The following is a 24283-nucleotide window of genomic DNA, read 5'->3' as shown; positions in this document are numbered from 1 at the left end:
ACTTGCTTGGTCATGGAGAGGGAAGAGTCCAGTATGAAGCCGAGGTTGCGTGCGTGGGTGGTGGGCTTTGGAGTAGACCCCAGGGTGGCAGGCCACCAGGAGTCATCCCATGCTGATCTGTTCGGGCTGCAGATGATGATCTCAGTTTTCTCTGAGTTTAGGTTGAGGCGGCTTTCTTTCATCCAGTTGGCGATGGTTTGAAGTCCGGTGTGGAGGTTGTTCTTAGCGGTTGCGGGGTCCTTCGTGAGAGAGAGGATGAGCTGAGTGTCATCTGCGTAGGAGACGATGTTGAGGCCGTGGGATCGGACGATGTTGGTGAGCGGAGCCATGTAGACATTGAAGAGGGTGGGCCTGAGTGAGGATCCCTGGGGAACTCCATAGATGGTCTTGGTGGCCTTGGACAGTTATGGGAGAAGGCGGGTTCTCTGGGTTCTTCCAGAGAGGAAGGAAGTGAGCCAGTCCAGGGCTCTGTGCCAAATTCCGGCGTGGGAGAGGCATGTGCGAAGGGTGTGGTGGCAGACGGTGTCAAAGGCCGCTGAAAGGTCAAGGAGGATGAGGGTGACGGTTTCCCATTTGTTGAGCCTGCTCCTGATGTCGTTGGTGCAGGCGATAAGGGCGGCCTCGGTGCTGTGGCTCTTGCGGAATCCGGACTGGGAGGCATCGAGTAGGCTGTTGTCCTCCAGGAAGCGGGATAGTTGGTTGTTGACTATCTTCTAGATGACCTCCGCGGGGAATGGGAGAAGGGGGAGTGGAGTAGTGGCGTCTGGTGGTGTGGGAGGTGCGAGGGGCAGGGGGACAGGCGCTGGGCGCGGACCAGGCGCGGAATGGGCGCAGACGGACTTGCATCTGGCGCACAGCGGCCGCCATTAAGAAGGGGAGGTGGGAGGGAGTAGCAGCTGGGAGGTGGTGGCAAATGGGGGTGCGAGGGGGCCAGGCTGCAGGGGACCCAGCGGCGGAATCGGGGAGAAAGGCGCAGCACAAAAACTGGCAAAACAGGCAAGAGCAGACAAACAAAGGCAATAAACCAAAAGGCACAGAAAAACGGCACAGAAAACACAATACAGAGAACAAGACACACACAACAATACTTACTGCAAACCACTAGACACCAGGGATGAGATTCAGGCGGGTGCCTGCGGGTGGTGGAGGGCCTCGAACTCACAGCAGCAGCAAGGGCGGAGTCGGGGACACGAGGGCAGCCTGGTGGAGCTGCTCGGCGTGCAGAGTGGTGCCTGGCTTTAAGGCAGGTCAGGGGTTATAATATTATAACAATCTCCAATTAATAAAACACACAAGAGGTGTCAGAAAACTAGCACTTTTGTGTGCTTGATATCCCCAATGAATAAACATGTAGGATATTTACATATTATACATTTCCATAAGAATTATTTGCCAATTTGTTTTCATTCTGGAAACCTTACTAGAAGTTACTAACTGGTGAGTTGACTATGCTTTGGTCCAGAGTGTGCCACGACCAACAGTACAGCAAGAGTAGTTTCGCCAGTGTCCAAGGATGGGCGGGGGGAGGAGGGGTGGCACTGAACCGCAGTTATGGCTGCATTTTATTACCCAGGTGAGCGACAGGCAAGGTCTAACTGCCCTACAGGGCAATCTGACAGTGCCTGAAGAGTAAAGATCAGGGTATGGGCTGCATTTTGCCTATTTGTGGGCTTGTTTTATGGTCTGGTGGGCTCGTTGTTGCTTTGATTTAACTGATATAACTACAACCACTGCCTGCAGCAAGCACAAATGCATACTTTGCAAAACACCTATACAGCTTGTCTTTGCAAGCTTAAAACCGGCTTTAATTTGTAAATCTGGGACATATTTTTAGCTGTTTGATTCACTAATTGGGGGCACATATTCTTAGGCCTATTTTCTGCCACAGTCCAACTCTGGTGGCTGGGCCCATTTTATTTGCTTTCATTAGGGCTCATGACGCCCTTCCTCGCAACGCCACATGCCCAGGTGTTGTCGTCTGCAGCTACCAAGAGCCCCCGTGCACCAGCTCTTTGTGGCTGATAGGTCTGATCTCCGCACTCACCTCTCCATCCATTTGTAGCTCCAGCGGCCCAGAAATAACCTGATCAAATATTCAGTGGTCAAGGAGTGTCAGTCGCAGGCAACGGGGCCACTGTCCATATTTACTGGAGTGCTTCAGGGCAGCTATGACACTCACCTTCCAGCGCCGATTCTCTTCCCTGTTCATAAAAAACGCAGAGTAAAAAGCTTTTTCTCCTACCCGAGTACCATAATTTACCAAAAGCTGAATTTCGTTTAACATGCATTACAAGGGAGTTGATGGTTTTGCAGAGCATCGCTGGGATGTTCATTAAAGAAACATCACCTCCCAATAATTAATTTTGCTTTCAAAACAGAAAAAGCTTTAGACGATTAATGTACCGTGCAAGCACCAGTAACTGCTACTCCAAATATTTTTTTCTTTCCCTGCCCCCAACACGCTCAGATGCAATAATACATCTTTTCCATCCCGAGGAAAATTATTCTAAATGAATGCTTTCTCTTGGTTGAGATTTTCGCGTTTTTAATGCCGTTTTATGGTTTTGTAAGCAGTGATAATGTGTCTGGGGTTGTACACTAGTATATTGATTTTTAGCTCAAGCTGTCTGGTTGCAAGAGACCTTTTGAAGGCTTCCATAAAAACATACTGTGGGCAAACAGTCTGTCCATTCCTTACCATTGGTTGACTTTATTGTCACTCTCATTTACTAGGTTCTTTTCTGATGGCTTGTCTTCCGCTTCTTTTGTTTCGCCCTCTTAACAGCCTTTTAATTGGCTGGCTTGTATCCTTCTACTGCTCACCTTAGGGATCTTCTTTTTTCTTTTTGGTTAAGCACTTTGTGAGAGTGCACATGCTCTCCGGCTCTCTCCCTCATGGGCTTTTTCCCTGTGCTTGGTGTTGCTCTCTCCCATGTATGCTACTCTCTCTTGTTTCTCCGCACCACCAAACTGACCCTGCTCTGTGTTGCTCTTTTCCTCATGTGCTCCTCACCCTGCCCATGTTGTATTTCTCCCTTGTGTGCTGATTTTCCTCTCCTCCCCTTACCCAGATTTTATTTTATTTTATCAGCTCCTCATTGCTTCTTCCTCACCAGCTTCCCCTAACTACTCCTTTTTTCCCTACAAGATATTTACCTTTATGTTCATTTAAGGAAATGCATCTTTTTGCATGTTTATCCCCACATCTTTGGACTGATACTGCTGTTTTGTTTTCGACTTTCCTGCTAATTGGACCAAAGTGCCAGTGCCCTAACAACCCCTTACATGGTGTATGCCAAAGTAGCAACTCTACAACAACATCACCACCTTCTTTAACCGAAAGATCCAAGACATCTACGAAGGCCTCAGGAGCCAAATTCCTCCAGCACCGCTCACCACCAAGGACCTTCCACCTCACCAGATACTGAACTCCTGGAAACCCATCACCACAGAGGACATCCAAAGACTGATGAACTCCATCCACTCGGGAGCACCCTCGGATCCATGCCCTCATCACATCCTTAACCTGGCCAGTACCACCATAGCACCAGAGCTCTGCTGAACCATCAACCAATCCTTCAAGATTGCCACATTCCCCTCAGACTGGAAGCATGCCAAAATCAGCCCGCTACTCAAGAAACCCACCGCTAACCCTAGGGAGCTGATGAACTAGAGACCCAGTTCTCTGCTCTCTTTCCTAGCCTAGGTAACGGAGAAAACCATCAATCAGCAACTCACAGAATTCCTCGAGACACACCGTATCCTAGACCCATCTCAGTCTGGATTCAGAAGCAACTACAGCACTAAAACTGCACTTTTAGCAGCCACCAATGACATATGCATCATATTGGACTGCGGAGGCATGTCCGCACTCATCCTCCTCGACCTCTCCGCTGCATTTGACACCGTCTCCCACTCCACCCTCTGCAACAGACTGCACAACTCAGGCATCCGAGACAAACCCTGGATTGGATCAGGCCCTTCCTCACCGGAAGGACACAGAGGGTCAGACTACTGCAGTTCTTGTGAGAACCTAAAGACACTTGCTGTGGAGTGCCCCAAGGATCTTCACTCAGCCCACTGCTTTTCAATGTCTACATGACTCGCTTGCCAAGATCACCAAACAACATGAGCTAAACATAGTCTCCTATGCCAACACTTAACAGATCCTCTCCCTGTCTGAGGACTCTGCTCAAGCCAAGAGGAATTTCCACAATGTGATGAGAGCCACTTCAACCTCAACTTGGATAAGACAGAGATCCTCGTGATCGGCTCCACCCCTTCTGCCTTGAACGACTCTTGGTGGCCCACCGCTCTGGGTAACACCCCTACCCCCACTGACCATGCGTGCAACATGGGCATCATCCTGGCTGAACTCCTCTCTACCAATGACCCGCCAAGTCAACGCCATCTCCTCGTCATACTTCCATGCCCTCCGACGCCTATGGAAGATTTTCAAATGGATTTCCCCCGACATGAGGAAGACAGTCACCCACTCACTCATCACTAGCAAGCTGGACTATGGCAATGCACTCTATGCCGGCATCACCAAGAAACTTCAATCAAGACTACAAAGAATCCAGAATGCAGCAGCCAAACTCATCCTGGACATCCCCCCACACAGCTGCATCTCCTCCCACCTCAGAGACTTACACTCCGAGTCAACAAGCACATCACTTACAAACTCCTGATCCACACCTTCAAGGCACTGCACAACATATAACCGGCATACGTCAATCACCACCTCACCTTCTACATACCCAACAGGCGTCTCTGTTCCTCTCAGCTCGCCCTTGCAGCCATCCCTAAGATCCGGAAAAGTACAGCAGGAGGAAGATCCTTCTCCTACCTGGCAGTATGGACATGGAACACACTACCTTTCAAGCTCAGGCAGACCTCATCACTGAAGCAATTAGGAAGGACCTCAAGACCTGGCTCTTTGACTGAGCAGCACACCCACATACAGTGCCTTGAGACCCTATGGGTGATTAGCCACGCCCTACAAATCCTTGATTGATTGATTGATTAATTGGCTATGCTCAATTGGCAAGTGCTGACTTATTTTAAATCCCTAGTATATGATATCCAGAGTACCAAAGCATGTAAGGCAGACTGTTCGCCCAGGGCTGCAGCACTGATTATGTCACACTGTGTGCGATAAAGTACAAAATGGCTCCGAGCCTGCCACTGCAGACTGAAACAGCAGCATTTTCACGGCCAGTTTGACTTTACCATTTAATCCAAAGGCAAAGACAACCCTTCCCTTAACTATTTATGTAAGTGTCCCCTAAAGAAGCCCTTGTGGCAGGGAACTGTATATTATTGAGGCATATATTTTTCATATGTTTTAATGGAAACATATCACAAATTGTCGTTTTGCTGTTGAATAGTTAGTAGCCCCATTGACTAATACACGGTTACTGGCTGGCACCCCCTGACCAACCTCTGAATAAGACTTCCTAACTAGGTACTGTAACATATCAAATTAATAGTGGCATTAAAGCGGGCCTGATGCCCAGGTCGAATTTAATGCCACTATTACGTTAATGCAACATTTAGAAAGATGCCACTCTATGGCCCAGCTGCACCTCACACAGGGACTGTCCAATGACAGCTTTCTGTCCACCTTGGTGTTGTTGTACCACTCACTTGAAAACCAGGATTCTCAGAAAAGGAGATAGTCTGTCCCTTCACGTCCAGGTTAGTCTTGCACACCTGAATACACTGGAGTGGGTGATTAGTCCTAAAGGGAAAAGGGAGAAACGAAACAAGGGAGGAGGAGTTGGTTCCAAAACAAGGGGTGCTGCTCTCACTTCGGGAAGGTCTTGTCCTTATTTGGGATACCCCAACTCTGTGGTATGTTGAGCTGGACACATGTCCCAATAATACATAAGCACAAAAACTCAAGAAAGTAGCAAGTACTCAATATAGCACTCTCATATATTCACTCCATCTGTACTCAGAGACACAGTCACCACACACAGTACCAATCAAACACCATCCCCATAATCCTCTAGGACAGTGAAGGATGTAAAATAAGGTTTTCATCCTATTTTAGGTATCATAGGATAACTGAGTAAAGAACAGAAACAAAGTCTCTGTGGTAGGCCTCTGGAATGTGTATTTTTCACATCAATAAAGTCTTGTTATATCAGGACACAAAAAATGCACCAAGGAGAAAAAAACCTCCTTAAAAAACAGCCCAATATCATTTAAGGGTGTAGTAACCAAAATTAGATCAATAAGGAGTTATGCCAACAAGTAACCGGTACTACAAACTTGGCCCAAAAAAAAGAAAATCTCCAGGTCAGGTGCACTGACCTTGTTGTAGTAGATAGGTAGCAAACATAAAGAGGAACTCAGAAGGTGGTAGGTAATTGGCTTTGGTTTCCAAAGGATGTGGGCAGGGAAACAGTCCTGGTGAATGGAGAGGGGAATCCCTTGAAGAAAACAGCCTCGGCGTGCTGTTTAACCACAAAACAAAGAGTAGCCATGCAATGTGGAGCAGCACTTTGGAGCAGGAAGAAAAGCATTCAGAGCTGGCCTTGTAATAATCCTTCTCCCAATTGGAAAATGCAAAGCCAAGCACTGTGGCAATGGGGGATGTGCTAGATATAGGCCGTTCCCTCATACCACATGGCACCTGAACATACATAATGCCAAGATCTTCTGAGATCTCACGCATTACAGACCCAAGGTATGAAGGAAGCCAGACTAAAAGATTGAGCTAGCGACATGAAAATAAAATAACGTACTGCATTGGAAGCATCCCTTAAGCAAGCACACCACTGCATAAGAAAGCATCGCCCAAGGTATGCATACATTGGAATTGCCTGCTAAGCGATGAGGAAGGACTGTGCCTAGGGGGTCATACCTGTACTGGAACTAAAATCCTGAGAGCACAGTGCACAGGCAGAATCGGCGGTGACACTTGGGAGTAATGTGAATGACTCCCAGGCTTAGAAACAAAATACATCTGCAAAATGGTGAGGTGTTACCTCCCGTTAGCAGGAAGCCACTCAGACCATTGGCCCAAAGGGTGAGTCTCAAAGGGGAAGCCGGTTTTGGCAGGCAAATGGCGATAATGGAGATGACACTCCTGAGAGGCTCCCCTTAGTTCAGGTATACAGGCTTGAGACAGGGTCGGAGAGAAAACAGAAGTGCCCAATGGATTTTCCTATGGGCGTATTGCCCACAGGTATCCACAACTCAAGGGGGGGGCTACCAAGCTCCTCACAGTCGAGGCAAGGTTCAGACATCTTGGGGGTCGCTAGAATAGTGCACCCTGGAATTGCCACATGCCACACTTTGCTGGACAATCGCCACCCAAAGGGAGGGGACTATCAAGTACTCAGCAGAGGTTCCCACAGGAGTGAGCTGGACACAGGTTGCTGGTTCCCAACTCTACCACCAGACTTGAGTCACCCTTTTCTATTTATAGGTAACAAGGCAACTCAAACCCAATAGGGAAAAGGGAGTGGGAGAAAAAGACATGGCTACAGATCCTTGGACCCTCCTGGGAAGACTGCTACCTGGAGACGCACTTGGACGTCACTCCCTGTAAGATGAGATCAAGATGAATGATTGAAAAAATGTGATAACATTCCATTGCACCCCTTTTTCAAATGTTGTACCTGTTCATCCCCTTTCCCCGCTTACACATGGTGTCCTCAATTGGAGACTTATGGTGAGGAGTGGACACGGATGTTAGAGTTCACCCCAGCATGGAAACTTGTCTTAACATCAGAAATTTGAAACAGCATGCCAAAACCAGATAAGTAGCTTGCTGGCATGCAAGCATTATTACCGCTTTAATGTTAACTTTGCTGTCTTTTGGGTTTTTTCGCCAGGTGTCAGGATCCCTGAATGTTGAAGCACGAAGACGCAGACGGACACAAGGTAACTGCAACCAGGAACAGAGGATTTCATTGAAACAGGTGAATCCATTCAGAAAGGCTGAGGTCCATAGGAAGACTAGAAAGACAAGCATTGTTTCCTGTCTTCAATGTGGCTAAATACTATCCACCATCAAGGTAGCCGCTATCTTGCGAGTGTAGATGGGACTTCAGTCCCCCAATGCGGAAGTGTGTATACTTTTACCTGCATTGCCAAGGTCTTGTATATGCATGCACTGTGCATTTGACTTGACTCGCAAGTGGACTGAAGGTATGCTTGCTCACGACTCTGCCTTGACAGGCATAACAGAGACATGGTAGCCCATGCACTAGTGACTGCATGGCCCCCTCTGACACCCTGAACCTCAGATAATGCTGGATTTGGAGAAAGGACTGAAGAAGGACTGCCCTGCTACTCTTGAAGCTGCACAAAGAGAGACTGCACAAAGAGAGGCGGCCCATCGGAAAAACAGCACCTGCTGCACTTTGGGCTGTGCCTATGGTTCCTGGCTCAGGGAAAAGTTTATTCCCAGCCCCAGATCGAAGTAGTCACTCCAAAGTTCAGTCTGCTGATCCCCTGAAACCAGCTCCAGGCACACAAGAGCTGGAGAAGCTCAAACCGGCATGTTGGTAGCCAATGCAGAAGTTTCACTGCTACTGGCATCAATCCTTGATGGCAAAAATGTACACCCGGGTCTGCCAGCCCATGAGTGTTGACAGAGTCCGGATATGTTGCTCAAGAGCAAGAATAGTCCCCACCAAAGGATTTCGCCTCAGCTCGGTGCAAGGAGATCAATAGCCCAGCATCGGCTGGCCAGAAACTGTCATCAAGAGGGCTTCATGGGACCTCGGTTTCCGTTGCCCAAGTCACCCCACATCACCCGTCGACCAAGGAAACACCACAAAGGCACCTCCGTCAATGGCACCTCAACTGGAGCATCCTTCACTATCTTTTCATCCTGTGTCCCCAGCATCAGGACCACTCTATTGTTGTCTATGGCGGTTGTTCTTTTATGGCTGACACTGGACTTGAAAAGGCTCTGGTGGCCAAGTAACTGTCCAAAGTATCCTCTCTCAGCCCCTAGACCTTCATCCTGTCAAATTTGGACCCCCAGTCCAGGCCAGAGTAGTTGAACTAGCTTTTTAAAACTTTTGAAAAGTTTCCAAACTTTTGTGTTGACCAATGCTTGTCTGCGGTTGCATTTGAAAGTGATAATATCTTTAAAAATCTGTATCTCTGGAACTCTCTAGTGGATTTTGCTAATAATGAGCTCTAAAAATTCATAAAAATATGATCTATTTTTACAAGTTGGTGTTCTGTTTCTTTCGTGTAGTGTGGCTTTTTTATTCTGTTGTTTAGTACTATCAAATGCTTTACACTAAGTTCCTTTTGTGCAAGCCTTGCTGCTCAAAAGTCATAGCTACCCAGGGTTAAACTTAAGGTTATTCAAATGAGCCTGACCCAAGGCAGTTTTTGTGAGTGTCTTCCACTATAAGACCCCACAGCCGTATCTTATAATACACCAAAATCCTCACAATCATTGTTTTGGATGATGCGGTAGCAAATTATTTCCTGCATCACCACCTTATTTAGAGGGGTTTCATGTTACTCCATCTTGAATCAGTAAATAAACAAAAGATGACCCCTGCACTATTCCGCACCCTGGTGCAAGTGTGGTGATGCAGCATTTTTTACTTTACCATGTTCTTGCCCAATGCTGCACAGCATCAGCAAAACATGCTTATTGCTGATGCTGCAAAGCTTCTCCAAGAAGCACTGGCAAAATGAATGGGTCCCAAGGGCTGCTAGCTTTACGTATGCTTGTTAGGCCTGGTTGGTCTGTTATTAGACATGACCTTGTGACTTTACTAAAAAATTACATATAGTATAAACACTTATAGGGGTTTTCAGCCATCTTGCTTCATCCATTGATCTTTTACTGTGTCAGTCACATTTTTTTCTGCCCATTACAGCATTCAGCATGGGGAAAAGGGTCATCCGACTTCAGCCATTGGGTAACTCCACCGTGAATGACAGAGTTCTTCCCTGTCTCAGGAAGTACATCTACAATCAAAGTAGTTCCCTTCAGTACCAGGCACAACTATGGCAAATGTGTGCTTTTTGAGCCCTAAAATATTGTTGCTTTTTGTTTAGATTGATAAGGGCCCAGTAACTTGAACCAACCAAGCAATGACAAAGCAAAAAGACTGGCAGTCGATGCAAGTCTTTTGCTTTTGCCAGTGTTTGATTTCTGATGTAACAGTACCGCCATTCAGTGGTGCCATCATTCTTTACAGCATGAAAGAAGGTAGGTAGAACAATTAACACGATGTTATACTGATAGCTATAAAGTTTAAAATCTTTGTTGGGAATGTGATATATGCACATGGCCAGTTTTATCACAGGGGTACAAGTTGTAGTCAACGGCAGGATCCGATGATCATCAGTCGAGAGATAAAGTAGTGTGAATAATGGATAACAATCTAATAAAGAGTGCTACAGCTGTAATGATCTACTACTGTAAACCTATTACTGCAAAGTAAAGTAAAAATATCTTTTGTATTCCAATTCAGGATAAAATAATCAAAATAATCAGTTTCTGTTAAGGGACCGCTCGGTAAAATCGAGCAATCACTTCTTGGAATGTAGTTCCCAATAAAGAAGCCAAATCGTTTTTCAAATATACTAATGAAGGGTAAAAATAAAGAAGTAATCCATTTAGTCAACCAAAAATAAGGTAATGTAATCAATGATCATCTTTATTTCACATCTGTAAGTAAAGACTGCAATGTTGCTGCTATAACAGTGAATCTCCTTGTAAGTTAATGCTAAACAGTTTCACTATATAAAAGCCAAATAAAATAATAGGCTTTGTCAGAGCTTATTTTATTTTTAAATGCAATGATTTGGGAACAATGTATGCAGATTTTGACTGACAGCCAGTGCTTCCTATAGTAATACATTTGTTGATATGTTGATTGCTAAAATCCATTTCAAAGGCCCGCCACAGTAGAAACATAGCTATATACATCAGTATTTGACCATTTCTGTGAAGACGTGAGATGCAGCTTTCTATGCACTGATGACCACATCTTGTATGGACATTTTTTGTATACCGCAAACTTTAATGTGGCAATAACCGTAATGATTGCATGCATGCAACTTTATTCTCAGAGGGGCCGTTTCCCAGGGAGCGATAGATGAAACACACAATGCCTAACAACTCCAGGGGGGAAGAATTCACTATGTATGTGGATATGTCACCTCAGAACCCCAAGAACAATGGACCATACAGAAAAAGATGGCAAAGTAGCATATCATTTTTATTTGTTTTCGATATACAAAAGATTAATAATAGTGAAGGCTTGGTGAAAAACCTACGGAAATTGCTCTTCATTGGAAAGGCGTTCAAGCTGGATTGCATCCTTACACCAGGAAGTAGGAGGAAAACATATTTTACATTATTCCTAAAGATTCAGAATCAGTCATATGGTAAGAGGAAATACAAGCCTGTAGACTACACAGAGTCTGCAGAGCAGCAGAAGCAGAAAAATTGGTCTAATGTGGTTCCTTATTGGTATTGCTCCTTGTTTGCCATTAATATCACATAATAACAAAGACAATTTCCTACACATGATGTGGGGCCTGGCACTGCCATGTAATCTGAATAATCTTGGTCTCTAATTCAGAATCAAATAACCAGTGTCTTCAGTTTCTCTATTTTTATGTATTACAAAGAAATCAATGTAACCTTTTTTGCCATTAGTATAGCCTGTCACTCTGTGGTACAAACTGGCTTTGATTGCTGTTCCTGGTGCTTTCTCATGGTAATCAAGGCTGGTGCTCTCACAGATTGTTTTAGGTATGTACAGCATATTCCCCACTTTGTCTCCTTCATACTCTGGAGGTCTTACTGGTGGCCTGTACATCACACGCTACGTTTGGTCGCAATAGTAACTCCATGTCGGGTAACAGTACTCTCACATACACTCTACAATAGCAACATTCACCTCCACTTCCTATATTTGGACTTACAGTACCTAAAAGGGAGTGTAGCACAAGGACAGTACTGAGTTCATCTGTTGATTGTATACCAGGTGCCCACCACAAAGAGAATTGCCTCTAAATGCTAGCAACGTGTCATCACCAAATTCACAATTACTAATTTTGAAAATCTTGAAAGGGTCAGAGGCTTAGTAAACCTTGCCAAGTACACCTCAAAATATCTGCTTGTGCATGTGAGCACAAAGTGCATGACAAGCATTTTTCCACTTTAAACAAGGACATGTAGAGAAATACTGACTCCTGTTTATCCATCTTTTCTGCCTAGTTTATGGGTATTGTACGTATGTGGCACAATAGCGCCTATAATCATAGTGATAGAAAATCTACTGAAAGATAAATACATATTTTACGAGATTTGCTTTGTGGTAGTACCTGGATACACTAATTTAGGTTGTTTCTCTTATTCATACTCATTTAAAGTCTGATTGGTGGGATATCAAAACTATGTTTTACCTAAGAATAAATACAGGAATTTACGTCATCCAAACAGATACAAAACGTATTTCCTAGGATTGATTTGAACATAGATATCCAAATGTAGAGGAGTATGACTGGGACATTCCCTGTAATGACGCACAACACTGCCCAATGTAATCCCTCAACTTACTCATTACACCAAGTAGTAGAGTAATTGTCTTTACAGTTGCATAGCAGCATTCTCACTCCAAGTAGAGGGTGAAGCACTCTTCCTACTAGGACTCATAGATGATTAGCCCTTAAGAGTAGTCGTGGAGTGGGAACAAATGAGAGAGACTGACAACATGGTTCAATGGGCCTTGGGTGTGGACATTTTATGACTGATGTATTTTAAACGTAAACTCTGCTGTTAAGCCTTAGATTTGTAAACATACAAACTTGAAAATGGGAGAGAAATCTTGAATACCAAAGAAATATGTTTTGAAAAGATGTGTCATTTGTACTTGAGTCTATGTTTTGTTAAACATTCCTAGAAGGACTAGGTAACTTATCTGACTTCTTCAAAGGAAAGTAAACCTCTCTGCTGCTGCTAATGCCCTGTCTAATGGGAAGTATCAATTGCCAAGAAGCCTGATTGGCGTGATAGGTGCCATGTCCAAGAATCAAAGAGGATGTAGAAACCTACAATAGACATTTCTTGTAGATAAAATCCTGTGCGCTTATCCTGTGCCTGCATACTCGTGGAACGTTGAGAGCAGCAGTAGTCGGACATTTTCGGAGACACATAGGAAGAGCAGGTGAAGTTGAGCCAAGTCAAAATGTCTTTATTTGAATGAAGCGAACATCCATGAAAGTCACAAAACGTTCAAAACATCATACATAAAAATTAATTCAACAAAAGAATATATATAACAGCAATACAATAACATCCCTGTAATAGTGCACACTTACCATCAGGTTAAAAAAACCATTGTAGTTCGGGGCCTAACAGCAGACCGTAGAAAAGACCTAAAATGCACAATGGTTTCGTCATCCGATAAATGCAATAAAAAACAATGAAAGCTGATTTAAAATGCCTATTCACACCAAATTTCATTTTTAAGAGCGGGGTAAAAGGCGTTTTGTATATTTACCATAAAAATTACAGAAAAGTGCGAAGTGCAGCATAGGTTGCCCAGACTTGCCATCACAGGGGCAAGGAATATCATCTAGGTTAAAGAAAACCACGGCACATCTCAAAGTCACAGTATAAGCCATTTATTCCTTGGTGCTTGTAGCAAGAGAATTGGTGACCTGATCCAATGAGTAAGTGATTTGTAGGTCAGATACAATTTTTCGTAGTCGTACGAAAACAACCAAGTGATTGCTAGGCCAATACAGGTTTTTGTAGTTGAAAGAAAACAGCTGACACGTGTTTCGTCACACTGGACTTTTTCAAGGCTGTAAACATATACAAATAGGATGTGTGAATAGCAATAGGTGTCAATGGATTATTGGCAAAACAAGTTGTGATGCCAGTCATAGAGCAAACTAAATGTTAATAGGTGCTAAAGAGAGACCATATGCTAGAGAAGCGTGATTGTTAAGAAAAGCTGCCATAAAAGCAGAGGGAGATATCCCCTTTCGCTTCCCATATGTGTGTTCAAACACCAAAAACAACCACCTATAACGTCCGCAAGCATAGGAAGTGATTGTCAGAAAAGGAATGAGCAAGAATTACCCAAAGAACAGTGAATGTCATAAGTCAAAAAATGTATCATGCATTAAAGTAAGTGATATTGTGATAATTGCTCTGAGAATGAAGAAAATCACCCATGTGGTGTACAAGAAATTGACGCGTAAAAATATGAAACCATGCACAATGCAAAAGGGAAAAGAGAGAGAAAGAAACAAGCATACCTTTCGCAAATTGGAGGTATTACTTGTATTGTGAGATTCCCATAATCATGAAAGTAGAGCAGGTATGTATGGTATATCATGAGTTAAAAGGGAGTCCGGAGACCATGATACGTCTGAGAAAGAAAGAATTGAATTCTTATTTTAAAAGGAAAATGAAGGGTCAACAAATCAAAGAGCCATGGAGGCAGCAATGAGTAGTAAGGAAAGGATCAAGTTGCATCCTGTATATCAGCAACTGATTAATGAATAAAGCAAACTTTATAATTGCGCATATTGTACAAAGGGCAATAGCCTATATGGTGACTAACATTGGTCAGATAGTGAATACTTAAAAGGGCGGTAGGGGAAATGCGTGCCTGCAACAGATAGAGTAGAAAACAAAACCCCCGTTTCCAAAATCTTATGGGTACTAAACGCTCCAGGGTGGGGTATCGATATAATTTAAATAGAACTTGGTAATACACTGCTTACTAACCAACTAGTGATCGCGTAATGAGCACCGATAGACAAGCTATCCGGGAACACTGGTATGTTGGTAGCGCGTCTGTCCGAGAGCTAGGGACATGCGGGCCGTGCGCGCTAGGCAAATTGTAAAGTAAATAAATAGCCTCGGGAAGAGCAGTGTTAGTGTGGACGGTGACCGCTAACATTTGCTAGCGAGTGTCACCGTATGCACAATGTTATTCGGAATGGATCAAAAACAAAGAAGCCTGAAACGCATGGGCAAAGGCTCCATTACCTGTTACCGGTCTCCCGTCACGTCTCGTTTCGGATTGCGTCGTATCTGAAACGAACGCCGACCCATTGCTGGGATTTAAGTCCCGACCGCAACCGGAAATGAAGAGTAAAAATAGAAAGTGGACTAAGAGCCCTGAGATAGTATGGTCCACCATCTTGGGAGGAACAGTTGAGGTAATAGCGAGGAGAGCCAGCAAACAGAAAGGAGTGTATAATTGAAAGTAATACCCGTGGCATGTAAGAAGGTGGTTAATAACCAGTGAAAGAGAGAAGAGAGAGACATGTACCACCGTAAAGATATGTGTGGTTGTATGTGATGCATCTCATTAATCAATTTCGGTTCGAGACAAGGAATATTATCACGTCAGAATATGAACATTACAGTTAGGTAACAGAAAACATGTGTATTGACACAAACATAATCAAATGATTGCTCCGGCATCTCGTGCGTGTAAACTTATAAAGAAAGGTGACAGCACTTTTGCACAGATAATAGATCTACTGTAAGGATGTAATTTGTTTAGAATCTACAGATTACAGCAAATATATTTAAAAAGAAACATAAAAGACAACAATGCATATTTGAGAAAAAGAATTGTTTTTGTAAATTCGTATATGTTGTCAAACGGTTGATAATCTAAAGAAATACATACAGGTCTTTATCAGAGTTCAGCCCCTCTTCCACTGTGCGTAGTCTCACAATCCATCTACTCTCAAGCTGTCTCAGGAGGAGAGTTTTATTCCCCCCCCTCGGACACTTTCCCAACGTAGCAATACCATGAATTTTTATGTCTGGTTTTTCGTGTAAGGGATGTGCCCGGTTGTAATGGACTGCAAGAGGGTAATCACTGTTGTTGTTTGTTGCAGTCTTTCTCTCAGTGGTCTGATTGTGCTACCAATATAGATCTTTTTGCATATACAAGTAATGCAGTAGACAGTGAACTTCGTGTTGCAGTTCATGAATTGTTTGATCGTATACGTCATTTTAGTGTTGTAGCTAAAGGTTTTAGTTTTGTCCAGGGCATAGCTACAGATATTGCAATGGCCACATCATCATCTAGGTTACTCATTGTAGGAAGCTGGCCTGGTTTGTAGTGAGTACCAAGGGGTACTTACACTCTGCACCAGGTCCAGGTATCCCTTATTAGTGTAGAAGAGGTGTCTAGCAGCTTTGGCTGATAGAAAAGGGTAGCTTAGCAGAGCAGCTTAGGCTGAACTAGGAGACATGCAAAGCTCCCACTATACCACTAGTGTCATATGCACAATATCATAAGAAAACACAATACACAGATATACTAAAAATAAAGGTACTTTATTTTTATGACAATATGCCAAAAGTATCTCAGTGAGTACCCTCAGTATGAGGATAGCAAATATACACAAGATATATGTACACAATACCAAAATTATGCAGTAATAGCAATAGAAAGCAATGCAAGCAATGTACAGTCACAATAGATTGCAATGAGAGCACATAGGTATAGGGGCAACACAAACCATATACTCTAGAAGTGGAATGCGGACCAGGAATGGACCCCAAACCTATGTGAGCTTGTAGAGGGTCGCTGGGTCTGTAAGAAAACAGTGAGGGTTAGAAAAATAGCCCACCCCAAGACCCTGAAAAGTGAGTGTAAAGTGCACCTAAGTTCCCCAGAGAGCACAGAAGTCGTGATAGGGGAATTCTGCAAGGAAGACCAACACCAGCAATGCAACAATGATGGATTTCCAGACGAGAGTACCTGTGGAACAAGGGGACCAAGTCCAAGAGTCACACTCAAGTCGGAAGTGGGCAGATGCCCAGGAAATGCCAGCTGTGGGTGCAAAGAAGCTGCCACCAGATGGTAGAAGCTGTGGATTCTGCAAGAACAAAGAGGACTAGGAACTTCCCCTTTTGAGAATGGATGTCCCACGTCGTGAAGAAGCTTGCAGAGGTGTTTCCGTGCAGAAAGACTGCAAACAAGCCTTGCTAGCTGCAAGGGTCGTGGTTAAGGTTTTTGGATGCTGCTGTGGCCCAGGAGGGACCAGGATGTCACCAATTGCGTGAGGAGACAGAGGGAGCACCCAGCAAGACAAGGAGCCCTCTTAGAAGCAGCCAGCACCCGCAGAAGTGCTGGAACAGGCACTACAAAGAGGAGTGAACCGGAGCTCACCCAAAGTCACAAAAGAAGGTCCCACGACGCCGGAGGACAACTCAGGAGGTCGTGCACTGCAGGTTAGAGTGTCGAGGACCCAGGCTTTGCTGTGCACAAAGGAAATCCTGGAAGAGTGCACAGGAGCCGGAGCAGCTGCAAATCACGTGGTACCCAGCAATGCAGTCTAGCGTGGGGAGGCAAGGACTTACCTCCACCAAACTTGGACTGAAGAGTCACTGGACTGTGGGAGTCACTTGGACAGAGTTGCTGAGTTCCAGGGACCACGCTCGTCATGCTGAGAGGGGATCCAGAGGACAGGTGATGCAGTCTTTTGGTGCCTGCGGTTGCAGGGGGAAGATTCCGTCGACCCACGGGAGATTTCTTCGGAGCTTCTAGTGCAGAGAGGAGGCAGACTACCCCCACAGCATGCACCACCAGGAAAGCAGTCGAGAAGGCGGCTGGATCAGCGATACAAGGTTGCAGTAGTCGTCTTTGCTACTTTGTTGCGGTTTTGCAGGCGTCCAGAGCAGTCAGCGGTCGATTCTTTGGCAGAAGGTGAAGAGAGAGATGCAGAGGAACTCTGATGAGCTCTTGCATTCGTTATCTAAAGAATTCCCCAAAGCAGAGACCCTAAATAGCCAGAAAAGGAGGTTTGGCTACTTAGGAAGGAGGATAGGCTAGCAACACAGGTAAGAGCCTATCAGAAGGAGTCTCTGATGTCACCTGCTGGCCTTGGCCACTCAGAGCAGTCCAGTGTGCCAGCAGCACCTCTGTTTCCAAGATGGCAGAGGTCTGGAGCACACTGGAGGAGCTCTGGGCACCTCCCAGGGGAGGTGCAGGTCAGGGGAGTGGTCACTCCCCTTTCCTTTGTCCAGTTTCGCGCCAGAGCAGGGCTGGGGGATCCCTGAACCGGTGTAGACTGGCTTATGCAGAGATAGGCACCATCTGTGCCCATCAAAGCATTTCCAGAGGCTGGGGGAGGCTACTCCTCCCCAGCCCTGACACCTTTTTCCAAAGGGAGAGGGTGTAACACCCTCTCTCTGAGGAAGTCCTTTGTTCTGCCTTCCTGGGCCAAGCCTGGCTGGACCCCAGGAGGGCAGAAACCTGTCTGAGGGGTTGGCAGCAGCAGCAGCTGCAGTGAAACCCCGGGAAAGGTAGTTTGGCAGTACCCGGGTCTGTACTAGAGACTCGGGGGATCATGGAATTGTCTCCCCAATGCCATAATGGCATTGGGGTGACAATTCCATGATCTTAGACATGTTACATGGCCATGTTCGGAGTTACCATTGTGACGCTATTCATATGTGGTGACATATATATAGTGCACGCGTGTAATGATGTCCCCGCACTCACAAAGTCCGGGGAATTTGCCCTGAACAATGTGGGGGCACCTTGGCTAGTGCCAGGGTGCCCACACACTAAGTAACTTAGCACCCAACCTTTACCAGGTAAAGGTTAGACATATAGGTGACTTATAAGTTACTTAAGTGCAGTGGTAAATGGCTGTGAAATAACGTGGACGTTATTTCACTCAGGCTGCAATGGCAGGCCTGTCTAAGAATTGTCATAGCTCCCTATGGGTAGCAAAAGAAATGCTGCAGCCCATAGGGATCTCCTGGAACCCCAATACCCTGGGTACCTCGGTACCATATACTAGGGAATTACAAGGGTGTTCCAGTATGCCAATGTAAATTGGTGAAATTGGTCACTAGCCTGTTAGTGACAATTTGGAAAGAAATGAGAGAGCATAACCACTGAGGTTCTGGTTAGCAGAGCCTCAGTGAGACAGTTAGTCATCACACAGGTAACACATACAGGGCACACTTATGAGCACTGGGGCCCTGGCTGGCAGGGTCCCAGTGACACATACAACTAAAACAACATATATACAGTGAAATATGGGGGTAACATGCCAGGCAAGATGGTACTTTCCTACACTCATGTATCCCAAGGGAAAACACAACAATTTGACAGTGTCTGCTCGAAATAATAACGAGCGTTCCCAGTGTTTATGCTCAGGCCAAAGATAACTCATGTTGGAGTTAGATAAGGAAAGATTTCAGTAAGCTGCGATGCTGGGTCCCTGTAGCAGCAAAAGTGATCCCTAAATAAGAAAAAGTGCTTGTGCTACTAATACTATTGGTACCCAAGGTAAGAGTAGCAAGCTGTTTACATTTCAGCCCAAAAGCCATAATATGTGACTTAAAGAAGTTTATCCATAAGTCTAATGCGGACATAGTACTCACAAAAGCAAGCACCAAATGGAGCAAGACTTTGGGCGTACGCACCATAAGCACTACCTCATCCGCATATAAAAGTGTGGACAACAACATACCTCTGATCTTTGGTACATCAGGGGTAATGGTTGTTAGAATGAGGCAGAGTTCATTTATATATGAAATAAATAAAAGAGAGGACAGCACACACCTATGTCTCACACCCCGCCAAACATCTATATCACCAGTTACCTCCCCTAAGGTGCTAATTCTGATCCTAGCCTTCAGGTATCTGTGAAAATGGGCCACAGAGTGCACTAGTAGTTCATCCAGGCCGGGGGAGACAAGTATTTGCCATAACTTGGAGCCGTTGACACAATTGAATGCTGAAGTCAAGTCCATAAATGCTAAATAAAGTGGGGCATGTTTGGCAACAGTATATTTGCAAAGTATTAAGTTCAAATTTAGGCATTGTTCAATAATCCCCACTTTACTTCTGAACCCGTACTGACAGGGATGCAAGACTGATTCAGCTTTAATCCACTCCTTAATACAGTTGTAGATAACCCCCCACAGGATTTTGGTCGTAGTGTTGATCAAAGAAATGGGCCTACAACAACTGGGCTGGGACCGGTCACAATTATTTTAAATATAGGCACTATAATGGAAGTAGGCCATGAATCCAGAATCTGATTGTGGTCAAGATTAATAAATACATTAGTCAGTACAGGTGCCCAGAAGTCAGCACTGTATTTTATTAAATCAAGTGGAACACCACCAGTGTCTGGTGCCTTGCCACTGACAGTCTGATTAATTGCTCCCTGTACCTCACACAAACTAATTTGAAATTCACTCAAATGTGAGGGGTCTATCAGAAACTCAATATCTGACAGAGGAGCTGCATAAACATTGGCAAAATGAGCCTTCCAAGTTTTGCTAGCAATGTAGCGCGTGATAGAAGAAACAGATTGATTTTTGCTCCTCAGGTCCGAAACAGTGGACCAAAAGGGTTTACTATCTTTCTTGGAAGCTGCCTGGGCTAATGTTTCTCATGCCAACACCTCCCTCCAACGCCTCTAGGTATTCTCTTTATATTGTTTCCATGCCATATCCATCTCTGCAGGGTCCCTGGGTGTGTTGGCAAGAGCCCGGAGAAGCTTACAAGTTGCCACCGAGCAGTCATGGTTGAACCACCTTGGTGTGTTAGACAGCTTTCCTAATTCCTGAGCATAAACCAATAAATGCCTTGACAACCAGGTGATCAGTACCCAGTTCCACTAAGCATGCTTCTACCAGCTCTATGTTCTCCTTGATCACTAAATTAAGAAATTGTCCTGGACTGCACAGTCTCCATACCAGCTGTAGGTTTTCTGTTGAAGGCTGTAGATTACATGCTTTCACCTCTGCTCTAAATCTTTCCTTGGGACTGATGAAAAACGACCTTCAAGGGATTATGGTGACCATGGTTGGATGCTATTACTATTCCAAGTATGTATTCTAAGTTCCACATAATGATAATGTAATCTATTGTGGAGGAGCTACCACTGCCCCTAAAAAAATAACATTTCCTGACTTCTGGGGTCATTATATACATGAAAGTGGACATCAGCACAAAATGTGCAGCACCTCTCCGGCAGCTTCGGTGCCCTTGTTGCCCTTTAGAGGTGCTTTTTCAAGCAGCATATTAATAGAGTCAAACAATGCTGGGAACATAGTATTTGGGATATTGGAAAATATTTGTTGTAAACATTGACAAAATAAAGTACACCTTGAAAGCTATTGTTTGACTTTTCAAAAGTTTTACCATGGCCCCCAACGGCTACACTTATGCAGACAGCTAAAACCCAAGAAGCTCAGGCATGCTGAGACGGTAAGGCTGGGACACTATAACACTGGAACCTATCAAACACAGCTGGCAGGGTATCCTAGGTCTCCTAAAACATAATAATATCATAACCCTTTATAAAGATCAACCAATCAGACTGGCCAGTCTTCGACCACAGGTCGCTATATTCCAACTTAGCACACTCATTGAGGACTCCCGGAGGGCAGTTGGTACACCAGTGGAATAATTAATATTGGGCCGAATTGGGGACCAACCATGGTCAAATGATAAGTGCTGATATACCAATGACTCCCATGATGACTTTTAACTAGTCATTATGGCCCTCATTACAACCCTGGTGGTCAGTGATAAAGCGACTGTAATACCGCCAACAGGCTAGCAGTAACAAAAATTGAATTATGACCAAGGCAGAGATGCCCAGACAGACAGCCACTTTAACACACCGACCGCCACTGCTCGCCGGCGGTGATGGCTGCTCAGTGGTGGCTGGCTGGTGTCGGGGCTGGCAGTGGCGGGGGAGGCTCCAGCCCTTCCCCTGCAGCATCGGAGAGCTGCCCACTGGGGCTGCTGCTGCTGGCAGTGGTGTTGGTGGCGGTGCTGGCAGTGGTGGGGGGAGGCTCCAGCCCTTCCCCTGCAGCCTCGGACAGCTGCCCACTGGGGCTGCTGCTGCTGGCAGTGGTGCTGGTGCCGGTGCTGGCAGTGGTGAAGGAAGGCTCCACCCCAACCCCTGCAGCCTCGGACGGCTGCCCACTGGGGGTGGTGCTGGTGTCATTGCTGGCTGTGGTGGGGGGAGGCTCCAGCCCTTCCCCTGCAGCCTCAGACAGCTGCCCACTGGGGCTGCTGCTGGCATTGGTGCTGGTGGCGGTGGGGGGAGGCTCCAGCCCTTTCCCTGCAGCTTTGGATGGCTGAACCGCTATGGTTGGACGTGGGGGCTCCAAATGAGTTCCTAGCACCAGGCCTCCTATCCATCCTGCCTGCAGGTGCTGGCCCCTTGCCATTCCCTTTCGCAGCTGGTGGTGCCTCCTTGCCCTTCCCTTTTTCAGCCGGTGGTGCCTCCTTGCCCTTCCCTTTCGCAGCTGGTGGTGCCTCCTTGCACATACTAGATGCTGCTGGTGGTGTCTCATTGTCCTTCCTTGATGCACCTGGTGCAGGCACACTTTCAGTGCTGCTGGCTGGTTCCCGGGATCCTCTCCCACCTGCAGTAGCTGTCGACACTACTGTGGCAGTGGACTGGGTGGCTGAGGTGCTCTCCTGGGTTCTGACCATCCTGGCCCGATGTGAAGGACGGGGGGTAGGGAAGAGGTCAACGATGGCGAAGAAAAGCTTCTTAGGGACATTGGGGAAGGAAGAGGGTGAAGGTTTGGGAGTGGAGGAAGTGGGTGTAGGAGGTGTCTGTCTGCTGTGTTTGGGTGCAGGTGCATGGGCTGGATGCTGTTGTGAGGTGGATGGCTGTTAGGTGTCTGAGTGCTTGAGTTTGTGTACTTTGGGAGGAGGGGGCACAGACACAGTGGGAGAGGCCACAGTGGACGTGTGCATGGATGTGGGGCTGGTGACTGCCAGTGAGGGGTGTGTAATGATAGGCGTGCTGGTGATGGAGGTAGTGGATGAGGATATAGTGCATGCAAGTGTGAGTGGAGATGCTACTGGGAGGGAGGTGGAGGACAAGGAGGAGGGGGACACAGTGGAGGCAGTGGTTGTTGGTATGTCTGCATCTGGATGGTGTTTCTGTGCCTGTGGGATGATGTGTGGTGCTTGTGTTTGCCTGAGCCACTCATGTGTGTTGTCCCAGGTGCATGCTGGTCTGCCTGTGTGCTTGGGATAGGTTAGGGTTGAGGGGAATGGGACTGGGTAGAGGAAGCTGGAGGGGGAGGCTAGAAACAGGGACAATGGCTGCCATCAGAGATGAGACTAGAGCCTGGATTGATCTCTGTTAGGCTGCCATGGCAGAGTGAATGTCCTCCGGGAATTAATTTTTTGTTGCAAATGGGCTGCCAGTCCCTGGATGGCATTCACAATGGCTGATTGCCCAACAGAGATGGATCGCAGGAGGTCAATAGCCTCTCACTCAGGGCAGCAGGGCTAACTGGGGCAGGGCCTGAGGTGCCTGGGGCAAAGAAGATGCCCACCCTCCTGGGTGAGTGGGCATGGGAAACACACTGAGGGGCTGCTGGGAGGGTGGTGCTGGTACGGGGGGGTGGCGACTGTACCTGTAGTTGGGGTTGCCATAGAGGTGTTCGCCACCACCAGGGAGCTTCCATCAAAGGAGGTATCACTGTCCAAACTGCCCCCTCCTGTCTCTGCCGTGGTGCTCCCTTCACCCTCCGTCCCACTGGTGCCCTCAACATCGGTGGATTCAGCCTCCTGGGCCATGTGGGATGCAGCTCCCTCCATTGCTGGTGCCTCTGCTCCTCCGCCAGATGATGTTAATGCACAGAAGGGCAGGGAGACAAAACAGAAAGGGGGGGGGGACAAATGATACACTTGGTCAATGGCTGCTCCAACACCACAGTTGGCATACACAACACACACACAGGGAACAGCCCTACGCATTAGGCAATGCACTACCAGTCACAATGCTAGTCACCTAATGCCAATAGCAGCATACCTGAGACCCACAGACCCCTGCCCAGTAGTGGATGCCTACTAGCTTGGTTGGAGGTGGTTCACATACCCTGCCCAACATGGGACCTACCCTGCAATGTTCGGCCTGGCCTAGGGGCACCCACAGGCCCGCATGCCCCACCCGGAGACCACCCCACCACGCACAAGTAGTATATTGGGAAACTCACCCCCTTGTAGCTGCTGTGATGCCCTCAAGCGCCCATCCAGCTCCGGATAGGTCACCGCCAGTATGTGGGCCTTCAGGGGGTTCTGGGTTCGATGGGCACCTCTTCCTCGTTGGGAGGCCATCCCCAGCTAGACCTCTGCCGTCTTCCTTGCCCAGCGTCTAAAGTCCTCCCATCGTTTGAGACAGTGGGGGTCAGCCTGCCATAGTCCCCCAGTGTCCACACCTCCTTGGGCGATGGCACACCATATACCCTTTTTCTGATGGGCGCTGACCTGCAGAAAAATAC

Source organism: Pleurodeles waltl, chromosome 3_2 (assembly GCF_031143425.1).
Source record: "Pleurodeles waltl isolate 20211129_DDA chromosome 3_2, aPleWal1.hap1.20221129, whole genome shotgun sequence".
Lineage (NCBI taxonomy): Eukaryota > Metazoa > Chordata > Amphibia > Caudata > Salamandridae > Pleurodeles > Pleurodeles waltl.
This window is presented reverse-complemented; position numbering follows the sequence as displayed.